Genomic DNA, 12,689 nt, shown 5'->3' on the forward strand with positions numbered 1-12,689 from the left:
CATTCCATTTCCAATTTATGTTATTTTTGCCATTAATTAGATTTTGTTTGATATCCATCACTTTACTTTCAAACATCCTTTCATATATTAGGTATGTCTCTTAAGACATTTATAGTAGGCATGTCTTTACTAGTTTATCATCTAATTGGAAAGTCTCTGTGTTATTTAAACAACAGAAATGGCCATTCATATACATTGTGATTTTTTAAAAGGTTAGAATTGGCATCTTATTTTGTTTGCTATTTAGAATCAGAGCCCTGGTAGTGTAGTGAGTTATGCTTGGGGCTGTTAACCACAACCACAAGGTCAGCAGTTTGAAACTATCTACCAATCTGAAGATTAAAGATGAAGCTTTTTACTCCCATAAAGACTTATGGTCTTGGAGACACACAGGGGCAGTTCTACTCTGTCTTTTGGATCAGAATCAAATATGAGTCAGAATCAACTCAATGGTAGCAAGCATTTTAATGTTTCCCTTATTTTTCTGACTTTTAATAAGACTGTGCTCTCCCCCCCCTCTCTAATTTTTACACTGCTTGTTATTTTTAGATATAATATATCTACAGTAGTTTAAAAACATATCTGAAAATTTGTGGGCACCTTTTCAGTAGGAGATGGTGTCTACATTCCCTCTTCTTGACTATGGGTCGACCTTAAGGACTTGTTTCTAACAAGAAAGATGTGGTGGGAGTGTCTCCCAGTGACTTCTGAAGGGGGTTCACAACAGGCGTCTGCAAGATCCTCTCTTTCCTAGGACATTTGCTGTTGACACACAGCTACTGTACTTTAAGGAAGACAAGGTTCCAGCAGAGGGACCGTTCATTATCAGACGCGTGAGAGAGGGGACTTTATGTGTAGTCCGTCCTAGAACCATGAGAGATTAAAAAAAGATAATATGAAGGTTGCTTTTGTTGTAAGTCACAGCAATGGAAATGAGAGCATGGATAGATAACTAGGGCACATTTTAATTTTTATTTTTCTATTCGTTACTTATTTTTCAATTATTAACATTGATTTTTTAGATGTCAACAGTTAATTAGTAGTATTTACAACCAATAAGCTGAACAAGGCATGGTCTTTAGCAAACATACTTAGCACTCCTCCACTTTGTTTGCCTTAGGAAAATAATCTGGAAATACATTTGAGATTTTTATATCTTACACCATACTCATACTATTTAAGGGATTTTCTATGAATAATTACTTTGATTTTTAATGCATAATGCATGCTTTGATTGCATATGCATATTTTACTACTATCTAATAATGTTTCCTTTGGTAAACTGTACCACATGGTACTACGGTATAGGTCTAAGACCCCTTGCGTAACAGGTAGGTTTCGGGAACCCTCAGATGTCACAGCAGCGATGACTTCACTAGTATGAGACGACGTTTTAGTTTCTCCACGTCGCTGCCCTTCTCTCCCCTCTTCATTACGATTGTGGAAGCATGGAGCGCTGCGTAAAAGAATCAGACCACAAGCGGACTTGGTGTTTTTCATATCAGCAACCTACGCAGAGAGCATGTGTACATGTATGCATTAGAGAGAAGGAGTGAGGAGTGGGAGTAACAGTGGCACATATGGTACATCTCTAGTGTACTCAGTGTGGAAGGGCTAGGGCAGGCCTTGTGGACCTGCAATTCCTTCAGGTTGCTTCAGTGTCCACGTGCCACTCGTTGACGTGAGCATCTCTTTGGGCTGCGTGTCATTCCAATGCTTAAAGACACATGCTGTTTTCTGTGCAAGGGGCACCCTCAAAGAAAGCCGTAGACACGGGCTGGTGCTCTACTGCAGAGTAATGGTCTGTTATTGCTGAAGAAACCCTGTTGGTCTGAGCAGCAAGAGACAGTCTATTTATAGTCTCCAGGGTGATCAACGGAATTTCCAAGGCCAATAATCATTCCAGACACATTTTGCTTTACCTAATCACCTTAAAAGCAACCTCCCTGGCTCAGCAAAAACAAAAACCAACAAACAAAACCCCCAACCCAACCAAACCCAAACAAGCAAGCCGTCCTTGAGGGCTTGCTAATCACATGGGTCAGTGTGAGCAAAGTGAGGCGCGAGGCCAGCAAGGGAGAACAGCTGCTTTACCTAAGTAGAATCTCCTGCAAGGCTCATGCACGTTGCAATTTTTCTCTGCCCTGTCTTCTTTCTACGTCAGCCTCATTTTATCTGCTTACCATTAAAAAAATCCCGTATTAGAAATGACCCTCTCCCTTACCTTTGTTTAAAATGGTTACCAACTAAATCCACACCGAAGACGCACACAAGCTTGTGTGATCTAAAGATGACAATTACAAAATGTGAATACGGTGAAGAGAAAAGTATCAGAGCTAAAATTATGAACACCAAATTTGGAGAAGGCTGTGGGGGACAGTGGGAGCCCAAAAGCCATCTGCAGAGTGTCTAGTCAGACCGGGCTGCTGGCGGCTCCGCTTTCGCCAACAGCGAGTGTCCTGAGCAGCCTTGCTGTCAGGCAGAGACCATTGGGATCTTGATGATGCTGGTACCAGGTCAGTTGTCCTCCCATAGACAGGACCAGGATTAGTACTGGGTGAAAGGATCTCTTAGACGTCCCATGGCAGGAATTTCTTCCTTGGCTGTTTGAACGTGGTTAGGGGTTTTCTCCCCATTATGCATTAGTTGTATATTACCAATAGGAGCTTATCCTGACCACCTTAGTGTGATTTGCCTTGCACTATTTTCTGTTGGGTTTCTGCGAAGCAGGAGGAATGGATGTATGATGATACTAACTGTTATGAGGTGTTGTAGGGAATGCAGGAGAGGGGCCATGGAGAAGAAGGGGGATTTGGGGAGTGAACAGTGAGCGCAGGAGTCGGGAGGGAGCAGTATAACTTATAGTGATTGTGTAGCTTAGTTTGAAGGCTATGTGACCATGGGAGGGGGTGGGGGCGGGTGAGGGGAGGCTCTAAGATAGATGCGGTGATGATTGTACAACTCCCCTTGATGTGATTGAGTGATTAAACCATTCAATTGTATGATATATGAATTCTGTGTCAATAAAACTATGATAATAAAACATTTACATGTAAACCTTAGAACATATTGATTAACTTAACTTTATTTTTAATGTTTATACGAAAACCTTAGAAAAAGTTACAATAAGCCTCTGATTGTCTAGTCCAGAATAGACCCACGATCTATTCTCCTTACCATTATTATTCTTTCTTTCTTTATCATTTTATTGGGGCTCATACAACTCTTATCACAATCCATACATCCATGCATGTGTCAGGCACATTTGTACACCTGTTGCCATCATCATTCTCCAAACATTTGCTTTCTACTTGAGCCCTTGGTATCAGCTCCTCATTTTTTCCCCTTCCTCCCTGCTCCCCCTCCCTCATGAACCCTTAATAATTTCTTACACTGTGCAACGTCTCCCTTCACCTACTTTTCTGTTGTCCAACCCCCAGGGAGGAGGTTATATGTACATCCTTGTAATCAGTTCCCCCTTTCCACCCAACCTTCCCTCAACCCTCCTGGTATCACCACTCTCACCACTGATCCTGAGGGGTTTATCTGTCCTGGATTCCCTGTGTTTCCAGTTCCTATCTGTACCAGTGTACATCCTCTGATCTAGCCAGATTTGTAAGGTAGAATTGGTATCATGATAGTTGGGGGCTGGAGTGGGGGAGGAAGCATTTAAGAACTAGAGGAAAGTTGTATGTTTCATCATTGCTACACTGCACCCTGACTGGCTTGTCTCCTCCCCTCAACCCTTCTGTAAGGGGATGTCCAGTGGCCTACAAATGGGATTTGAGTCCCCAATCTGTACACCCCTCATTCACAATGATTTGAGATTTTGTTCTTTGATGCCTGATACCTGATCCCTTTGACACCTCGTGATCATGCAGGCTGGTGTGCTTCTTCCATGTGGGCTTTGTTGCTTCTGAGCTTGATGGCCGATTGTTTACCTTCCAGCCTTTAAGACCCCAGATACTATATCTTTTGATAGCGGGCACCATCAGCTTTCTTCACCACATTTGCTTATGCACCCATTTGTCTTCAGCGATCATATAGGGAAGATGAACACACAATGATAGGATTTTTTGCTCTTTGATGCCCCTTATTATTATTTCAAGTGCATTTTTAAGATGTGATCTTTCCTAAGCCCTCATGTATGTATATGTATGCCCCCATATAATTAAAAAATGTATTTCAGCTCTCTATTGCTCTTTTCTACTCTGTCTCAAACCACCTCACCTCAGTGGCTTTAAACAGCCATTGTTTAGTTCTATCTCATGCTTCTATGGGTTGGCTGGGGATTACTGGGTAGTTCTAGCTTTGCTTGAACTTTCGACAAAAATATCCACATCAATGTTTTCCATTCTGCATGTTATTCTAGAAATTTGACACACCCTGATCAAATGGTAGTGTCTGTTTTCTCTCCTCTTATTCTGGGAGACCATCGTAATGGCCACAACTGGTAGAATATGGCGGAACAATACTCTGTGACTTCGAGGGTAGTTCATAAAATGATGCATTTGGTTTTCTCTCAAGATGCTTGCACCTGGAGCCCAGCCACGATGCGAGATGGAAGCTCAGGTCATATGGACCCAAGGTACTGATTGTACTTCCAGGTGACAGTCAGTACTGACTTGCCAGCCATGTGAGCTAGCTTGGGAGTGAATCCTGTCCCTCTCACATAAGTAACCCAACTGATGCCAAGTGGAGCAGAAAAGAGTCTTTCCTGCCATGCTCTGTCCAAATTGAAGATACATGAGCAAATTAAATAAATGAATGCCATTGTTTTGAGCCACTGTTTTCTTTTTTTCAGTTGTAGGATAATTAGAATAGGCATTGTTCATAGTCAGCTGATAGTATGGGCTTAGACATCTGGTGCTTAGTCCTCTTTCATGTGGTCTCTCAATCATGGGAACTTGATTGAGGGTCCAAGAGAGAGGAAGTAGAAACTTCCAGTGTTTTGAATGCCTGAGTTATTAAGTCCCCAAGTAACAATCCATTCTATTGCTCAAAGTAGTGGCAGGCTCAGTGCCAATTCCAGGGGTGGGTAGATATAAGCTTCACCTCCTGATGGCTGGAGCTGCATGTGCATACCAGAAGAGAAGGAACTGATGGTGTGCATCTTTGGAATGTCACTTTGATGACTAAGCAGTGCCTGACCCAAGCCATGGTATTGTCAATTGTCTCACATGCATGCGAAGATTGGACATGGAATAAGGAAGACCATAGAAGAATAGATGCATTTGGATTGTGGTGCTGGAGAAGAAGATTGAAGTGCTGTGGGCTGTTAAAAGGACAAACAGATCTGTCTTGGAAGAAGTAGGGCCAGAATGTTCCTTAGAGGCAAGGATGGTGAGACCCCTTTTTACATACTTTGGCTATGTTGTCAGGAAAGACCAGTCCCTGGATGAGGACATCATGCTTGGTAAAGTAGCAAGACAGCAAGAAAGAGAAAGGCCATCAAGGAGGTGGGTTGACACAGTGGCAACAATGGGCTCAAGCATAGGAACAATTGTGAGGATGCCACAAGACCAGGCAGTGTTTCATTCTGTTGTGCATAGGGTCACTGCGGGTCTGAACAGGCTCAACAGTACCTCTAACAACAACAACAACAACAATAGCAACATCTTTGGAAATCAGCCTCACACTCTTCCTTATTAGAAAATGGGGTCTAAGAGGACCCCAATCTTGTCTCTCTTGCTCACCACTGTGTGCTAGCACCTATTTATGTATCTGGAACATGCTATAAGTGAAAGTATTTACTGCATCAATGAATGGATTTGCTGTGTAAAAGTAAAAGTGTGTGACTTTCGTATGAGACTATTTTCTTTTATTGGATTACCTTCTCTTCTTTCTCTAAGCTGTCTCTCAGCTCATCCTAGAAACTCAGTTTAAATACCTTGGCTTCAAGATACCAGGCAGAGATAGCGCCTCTTTCTTCTTGGATCTTGTAATCATCTGTTTATGTCTCATTGTTATGTTGGGTATTTATTGGGTTCTTTTAGGTTGACAAGATTTCAAAGGGCAAAACTCATATCTTAATTGTCTTTGAATCAGTTCTATGGTTTGATAGGTAGTAGGCATTCAATATAAGTTAAGAAAAAAGTTAGAGTAGACAATACTTAAAAATGGTATCATTTCCTTCTAATTCAGAGCCCAACCATTCAGCAGGAAACAAAAGAACCAAGCCAAATGAAAACAAACACTTAACGCACGTGTTCAGGAGTTCTGCAGACTAAAGACCTAGGGGACACCTGAAAAGTAACCCTTTCACCCAGAAAAAGGACGTCATCTCCAAAAGAGAATACCGAGAGAATAAAAATCATATGAACCAACCAGTCATACAATTGCTTAACTGCCTGGACATCACCTGCAAAATGGGAAGTGGATAGTTCATATCATTTAAAGTTGGTGTGTGGAATAAGGATCTGCATGGCCCACATAGCTAATGGGCTGGACTGTTATACAACAGCTTGCTAGTTTGAGTCTACCCAGAGCCACCTCAGAAAAAGGGTCTGCTGGTGATCTCCTTCAGGAAGATCCACGATCGAACACATGCAGAGCAGAGTTCTACTTGGACACACATGGTGGGGTTGCCCGGAGTCAGACTTGACTCACTGGCAACTGCTGGTGGTAGTGATGAGGAGTAAATGAAATACAATATGCACTGTGCTTATCCTAATGCCTGGGCCATAGGAACAGTTCAATAAATGATAGCAACAAAAATAAAACTTCCAATAATACCTACCATTTGATCACTTTGTGCCAGCTTAATATGAATGCCAAATAACCAATACTTCTTGGCCAAAGTAATTCAGCATGGAGGGAGTGGGGGCGGAGGTGGAGAAACAGAAGGAAAGGGAAGGATATCTTTTCTTGAACTTTCAGTAAGAGTGTGCCAATTACAGTTTCTTTCTGTTGTTTCTCGGGCACTCTTTCAGTGGCTACAGTCGTCTTGAGTTCAGAAATCCCTGTGAGCCTGGGATTTGCTGATGCTGCAATTTGGCAAGGAGGTGGAAAAACCTGGTACGTGTTAGTTGTCGCGTAAAAATGCAGATAAACCCACATATGAAAAGAAATCTCCAGACCTAGGATTTCTTGCTCTGGGGAATGAGAAGGGCTTAGCTTTCCTCTCTACCACCCATCTGTCAGTTTGTCAAAAGGCAGTGGTTTTTGTGTTGTTGTGATGGTTGAAGGTATGCCACTGGTATTTCAAATACGAGCAGGGTCAGTCAAGGTAGACAGGTTGCAGCAGAACTTTCAGATGAAGATAGTAGGAAGAAAGGGCTGGCGATCTGTTTCTGAAAAATCTGGCAATGAAAAGCTTATGGATCACAGCAGAATACTGTCCACTATAGTGCTGGAAGGTGGGTCCCCCAGGTTGGAAACGCTATGCAATAGCAGCAGCAGTGGACTCAAACTCATTAGTGATTGTGCAAACAATGCAGGGCTGACCCGGCGCTGTGTTGCTCCACTATTATACATCAGGCCATCATGAGTTGGAGCTGACTCAATGGCAACTAATAGTGAGCTTTCCAAGGAGCGTAATTCACTAGGAATTGGAATCGACTAGATGGCAGTGAGTTTTGAGGAGAGTCATTAAGGAGCCCTTGTGGCGCTGTTGATGGCTGATCATATGGTCAGTTTCAAACCTATCACCTGCTCTGCTGGGGGATGATGGACCTTTCTGCTTCTGAAAAGATTGACAGCGTCTGAAATGCTGTATAGTGACACTGTGAGCCTGAATCAATTACACGGCAGAGGGCTGTTGCATGGATCTGGTTGAACCATGGCAGAGATGCTGAGGAAGGACGCAGGCAGACATTCAGCAGAGGCAGCCTTTCGTACATACCTCACAGCTAAGCCGCCACGGTTTCTTGGAGAAGCCATAACACGCTGAAATAGCTTTGTTTGATATCTGAGGAAGTAGCCTTTTCAAGGGCAGGCTGCCCAGAGGAGCTCTTTGCTAGCTGCCAGCTAATTAATTTACCTCCAAAATGTCAAATGAAGCTTATATTTTTCTCCCTTTCTTCCTTCTCTCTCACCACCATTAGAAATTTTTGTTTTTAACCTTTGTTTATTGACAGTAGCCTAATGCTGTTTCCTTTCTAAACAAGTAAAGTATTTGGTAGGAGGATAATTCACTCCATGTCTCTGAGTCATTCTTTGATACGTGGCATCACGGGGATTTACGGCCACCGCATGTGTTGTCCCTTACAGTATTAGAAGATATTCTAGTTCCATTTCTCTTCAGTATAAATGCTACTTTTGGAGCTTGAGTTTATAATGCAGTAACATGGCGAGTACACAAGGAACCCTGATGGGTCACTCATTGGGATGCTAATCGCAGGGTCAGCAGTTCAAAACCATCAGCTGCTCCCAGGGAGAAAGATGAGGCTTTCTACTCCTATAAGGAATTACAGTCTAGGGAAAACATAGAGCCACCGTGCGTCAGAGTTAACTCGATGGTAGGGAGTAGGCATTTTGGTGTATGTACACGTGTCCTTGGAAATGAATCCAGATCGCATAGGAATGAAGAAGATCAGGAGATGTGTAGGATGAAGATTGTTTGTTGTTGGTGCCATTGTGTCCGTTTCGCTCCTCGCCGCCCTCTGTACAACACAAGGGAACACAGCCTGGGCCTGCACCACCCTCACAATTGTTATGTTGGGACCCCCAGGTGCAGCCACGATTTCAATCCATCTTGTTGAGCATGGAGGCAAAAAATCAAAACAAAACACAAACTAGAATTGTCTAAGGCAAATGATGGAATAATGATTTGCTGAGACCTGTAGGGCACTGGTTTTCAACAGAGGATGATTTCTGTCCTCTGTCCAGAGGACATTTGGTCACACCTGGAGATCGTTTCGATTGCCAGGTGTGGGGAAGTAGTGCTACTGGGTAGCAGGCAGGAGTGCTACCAAACATCATTCAGGGTATAGGGAAGCCCCTTACAATAAAGAATTATTGGGCCCCAAATGTCAAAAATGTTAAGGTTGAGAAACTTTGCTGACAGTTACTTTACATGAATTAATTTGGACAATAAACGTACCTTGTATCTCCATAGCCCATGGCATTGCTGTACTAAAGTCTACACTTTTGTAACCCAGTATTAAACACAGGCCTGCCATTTATCGGACATCCAAGCATTTCTTCTATGAGAAAATGCATGACCTAGTGAATGCATGTTCAATGAACAAAGGGGCTAACTTTATAAGCTAATGACAAAATTTATGCTACTTAAAGATTATAGCTTTCAGGATAGCTTTGGTCCTTCTTTAGTGAGACTTGGAATTCTAAAGACCAAAGAGATAGATTCTGCAAAGATGTGGAAAGGTATTAACAAACTTACATGCAGTAGGAAGGTGCAAACCAAACTAAATTCACTGCCATTGATTCAATTCTAACTCATAGCAGGATGGTAATTCATTAATATTTCTCTCCTTAGATTAAAAAAAACCCAGACAGATTTTGTTTTATTATTATTATTTTGCTTTTTGAAAATGCTCTGACTTTAAAATCCCAAGGGTTAACATGCATCTTTGAACAGCCATCTGAGGTATAGCCACTAGCCTCTTCACATCCAGAGGAAAGAAGAGTGATGGACATTGTTAGTCACTTGGAGACGATTAGTCTTCTGATCTAATGGGCCACACAAGGATCAGTCTTCACAATTCCTTAGACCAGAGCTAGACAATGCCTGGCTACCACTACCAACTGCTCTGAAGTGGATCACACTAGAAGGTCTTGGATAGAGCGGGAGAAAAACGTGGAACAAGAGTCAGAATCATGAAGGACACCAGACCTACTGGTAGGGTAGAGACAGGTGGCACCCTTGACACTATGACCCTTCTTCACCCTTCATGGCTGGAATCGAACTCACTCCTGCAGTAGAATAATCACCATGTAAGATCAAATGGGGAGTGTGTTCTCAAAGACAAAGTTCCGAGGGTTAGTAAGGAAGGAGGAGTAGAAACAGGAACATGGCGAGGGAGGGGAGGAGTGTGATAAAGGATGGGACATTGAGTGGATTGCAATGGGTGAGTTGAGCCAAAATGTGTATAAACTGTTGAATGTAAGACTGACGATCTGCTTTATAAACCGTTACCTAATTTACAGTAAAAAGTAAAAATAAAAAAGAAGCTCATGTGAGTGAACTAAGTTCCATAATGACCTGATTGCAATTCACCAATTTGCACTGTCAACACTTATTGAGTGCCTTTTGTATACCAAGACTTCATGATTTTTCCAAACTTTGGTGAGACCGAGAGACTTTATATCATTAGCTAGGGTTGGCTTATTCGTGATCAGATAATTCCACCTCTTTTGTGGCCTTGGCCAGATTTTATGAAGTGTAGCTTCTTGCTTATTTATAATGGGCTTTGAGATCCTTGGACAAGATGTATTACATATGTGTGAATGATTAGAGGGCAGTTTTTAATAACAGCAGGAATAATACTGCTTTGTGCAGTTAAACTGTGGATCTTTTCTTCTAAAGATTTAAAGCCTATTATAGACATAATTTTATTGTTGTTCTATTGCAACACTGTTTTTCCTTCCTTCCTTGTCCAGTTGGATTCTTTCTTTATTAAAGATGGCACGAATACTTTCTCAAGTTATGACCTCTTTGATAAACAGCTCAGGATGTTATAAAAGCAAAGCAGGAGATGTCACAAATAATTAGCGACAGAAGGTTCGCTGATGCTTGGGTGTTAATGCTGCCAGAAAGCTCAGCTATTTGTGGGTTGCACAGTACGTTTTTTGTACAGATGTGTGTGAGGTTGAGTTTCAGCCATGTGCCTGTAACAGCATCAGGAAACATTTTGTCATGCTACTTCCTTGGGTGATCTTTTATGACCAACAGAGAGGAAAAAAAAAAAAGTCATATTACTGTCTTGTGAGATTGAGCTCGAATTCTGGGTAGTTTAACAGTAATCAGTATAAACCCGAGTCACAGCTGCATGTGATGGTTTGCATTATATACCAATGGCAACTACTGCTCTAAATATGGAAATTAAATACTTTTGGTTCAGGCTCATTCAAATCTGTGAAGGATCAGAAATGTCTGATTTTTCTTAAGATAAGTTTAAAAGTGTGTGGAGAGTTCTCTAGGGCTACAAATCCTGTTCACATTCATTTGTACATGTTTCTTTTGCAACAGTCCCTTAAGGCTCCTTGGCAGTCACCTCTTTTAATATGGGAAGAGATTGGGTTCAATAGGAAGAAAAAAAAAAGAAATCAGATGCTCTCAGAAGATTATCAGAGTGTGGTTGATCTAGAGACCAAATGCAACTGTTCCAAGCCTCAAAAGATGAGTATCAAACAAAACTTGGCTTCCCTCCCCGCAGGCGTGAGGCATTCCTATTTACCCAGAATCAGTTTGAAATTTGGAAGCTTCTTATATTACCAATGTTCTCAGATCCTGCCCCAAACTTTTCATCTGCTTTCTTAACCATAAGTAATAATGTATAGCATTATGATTGCAGACTTGATACTTCTATTATCAGTTGGTCATTCTGACTGTGCATGTCAGAGCCTCTGTGGTCATAGTAGAACATTCTGAAATATACAAGATGGCCTAATGGAACTCGCCTAGTAAGACATGGGGCTTCCTTAGTGTGCCCTACTTAATTGTGTCCCTAAGTCGATTCTGACTCTTGGCAACCAAAGTGTATATTAGAATCCACTGACAACGTGTTGAGGTATGAGACCCATCTGCTATCCCAGAATCTACTTATTATTGCCTTGCTAGACAATCTGAATCTGTGTCCTCTTACTTAGCAGGACTATTGAGGCCTGGACATCATCCCCACTTTGAAGTTCCCTGCAACTTTGGAGGTGACTACAATGAGGTGGTAATGGCCATTTTAATCCCAATTTATCCTTATCATAGCCTGTTGTCCACAATACTGCCCATGATGCCTCCTCCGAAGGCAAACCTGGTGCATTATTTCCTAGCTTCAACTTTCTGTTGTATCAGCGACCTCCCCCTTCAAGCCCTTGATGCCCCTCTGCTTGAGGGTTTCTTTTGATTGCGCATCTTGGCTTGGGATGGGTCAGATGTGTTGGGGAATCTGTACCTTAGGCTGATCTTCAGTCAGGGGGATGAGAATTTGTGTATAAATGATGCTAGGCCTTCATCTCTTGGGGTCAGCTCTGAGATATGGTCTACACAGTGTCTAAGGTCTGCAGAGAGATGAAGCCCACACAGTAGGGCTATTCAAGAACACATCATGGTTGGCTTTCTTCAATCTGTCCCTTGAATTTAGGGTATTATCTTTTATGTCCTTTCTCTTTGGGGCTTTTTGGGAATACCTCCCAAATCAATGATCTCAATCTGATGTCTTGTCTTCGGATCTGCTGTTAGTGGAACCCAAACTAGGCAACATCTAAATCATAAGTCCACCAGAGAGGCTTCCATTCCTCACCCTGCGTTCAGGGGGTCACTAAGCTTTATCTCTGCTGGAATGGTCTACTCCCAAAGCTTGTTCAAACCCTGATGATCTCACGTAGGTGACTGTAATGATGTTGTAATGACTATTTCTATTCCAGCCCATCTCTCCCATAGCCACCATCCACAATACTGTCAGTGATATCCCCCCTGTATTAGACAGGGTTCTCTAGAGAGATAAAACCAAATTCCTGATAATTAAATATATTTATTTATAAAGATAATTAGATATATAACAAGAAATGAA

This window comes from Echinops telfairi, unplaced genomic scaffold, assembly GCF_000313985.2.
Source record: "Echinops telfairi isolate 266 unplaced genomic scaffold, ASM31398v2 ScPeMD7_5592;HRSCAF=6446, whole genome shotgun sequence".
Taxonomy (NCBI): domain Eukaryota; kingdom Metazoa; phylum Chordata; class Mammalia; order Afrosoricida; family Tenrecidae; genus Echinops; species Echinops telfairi.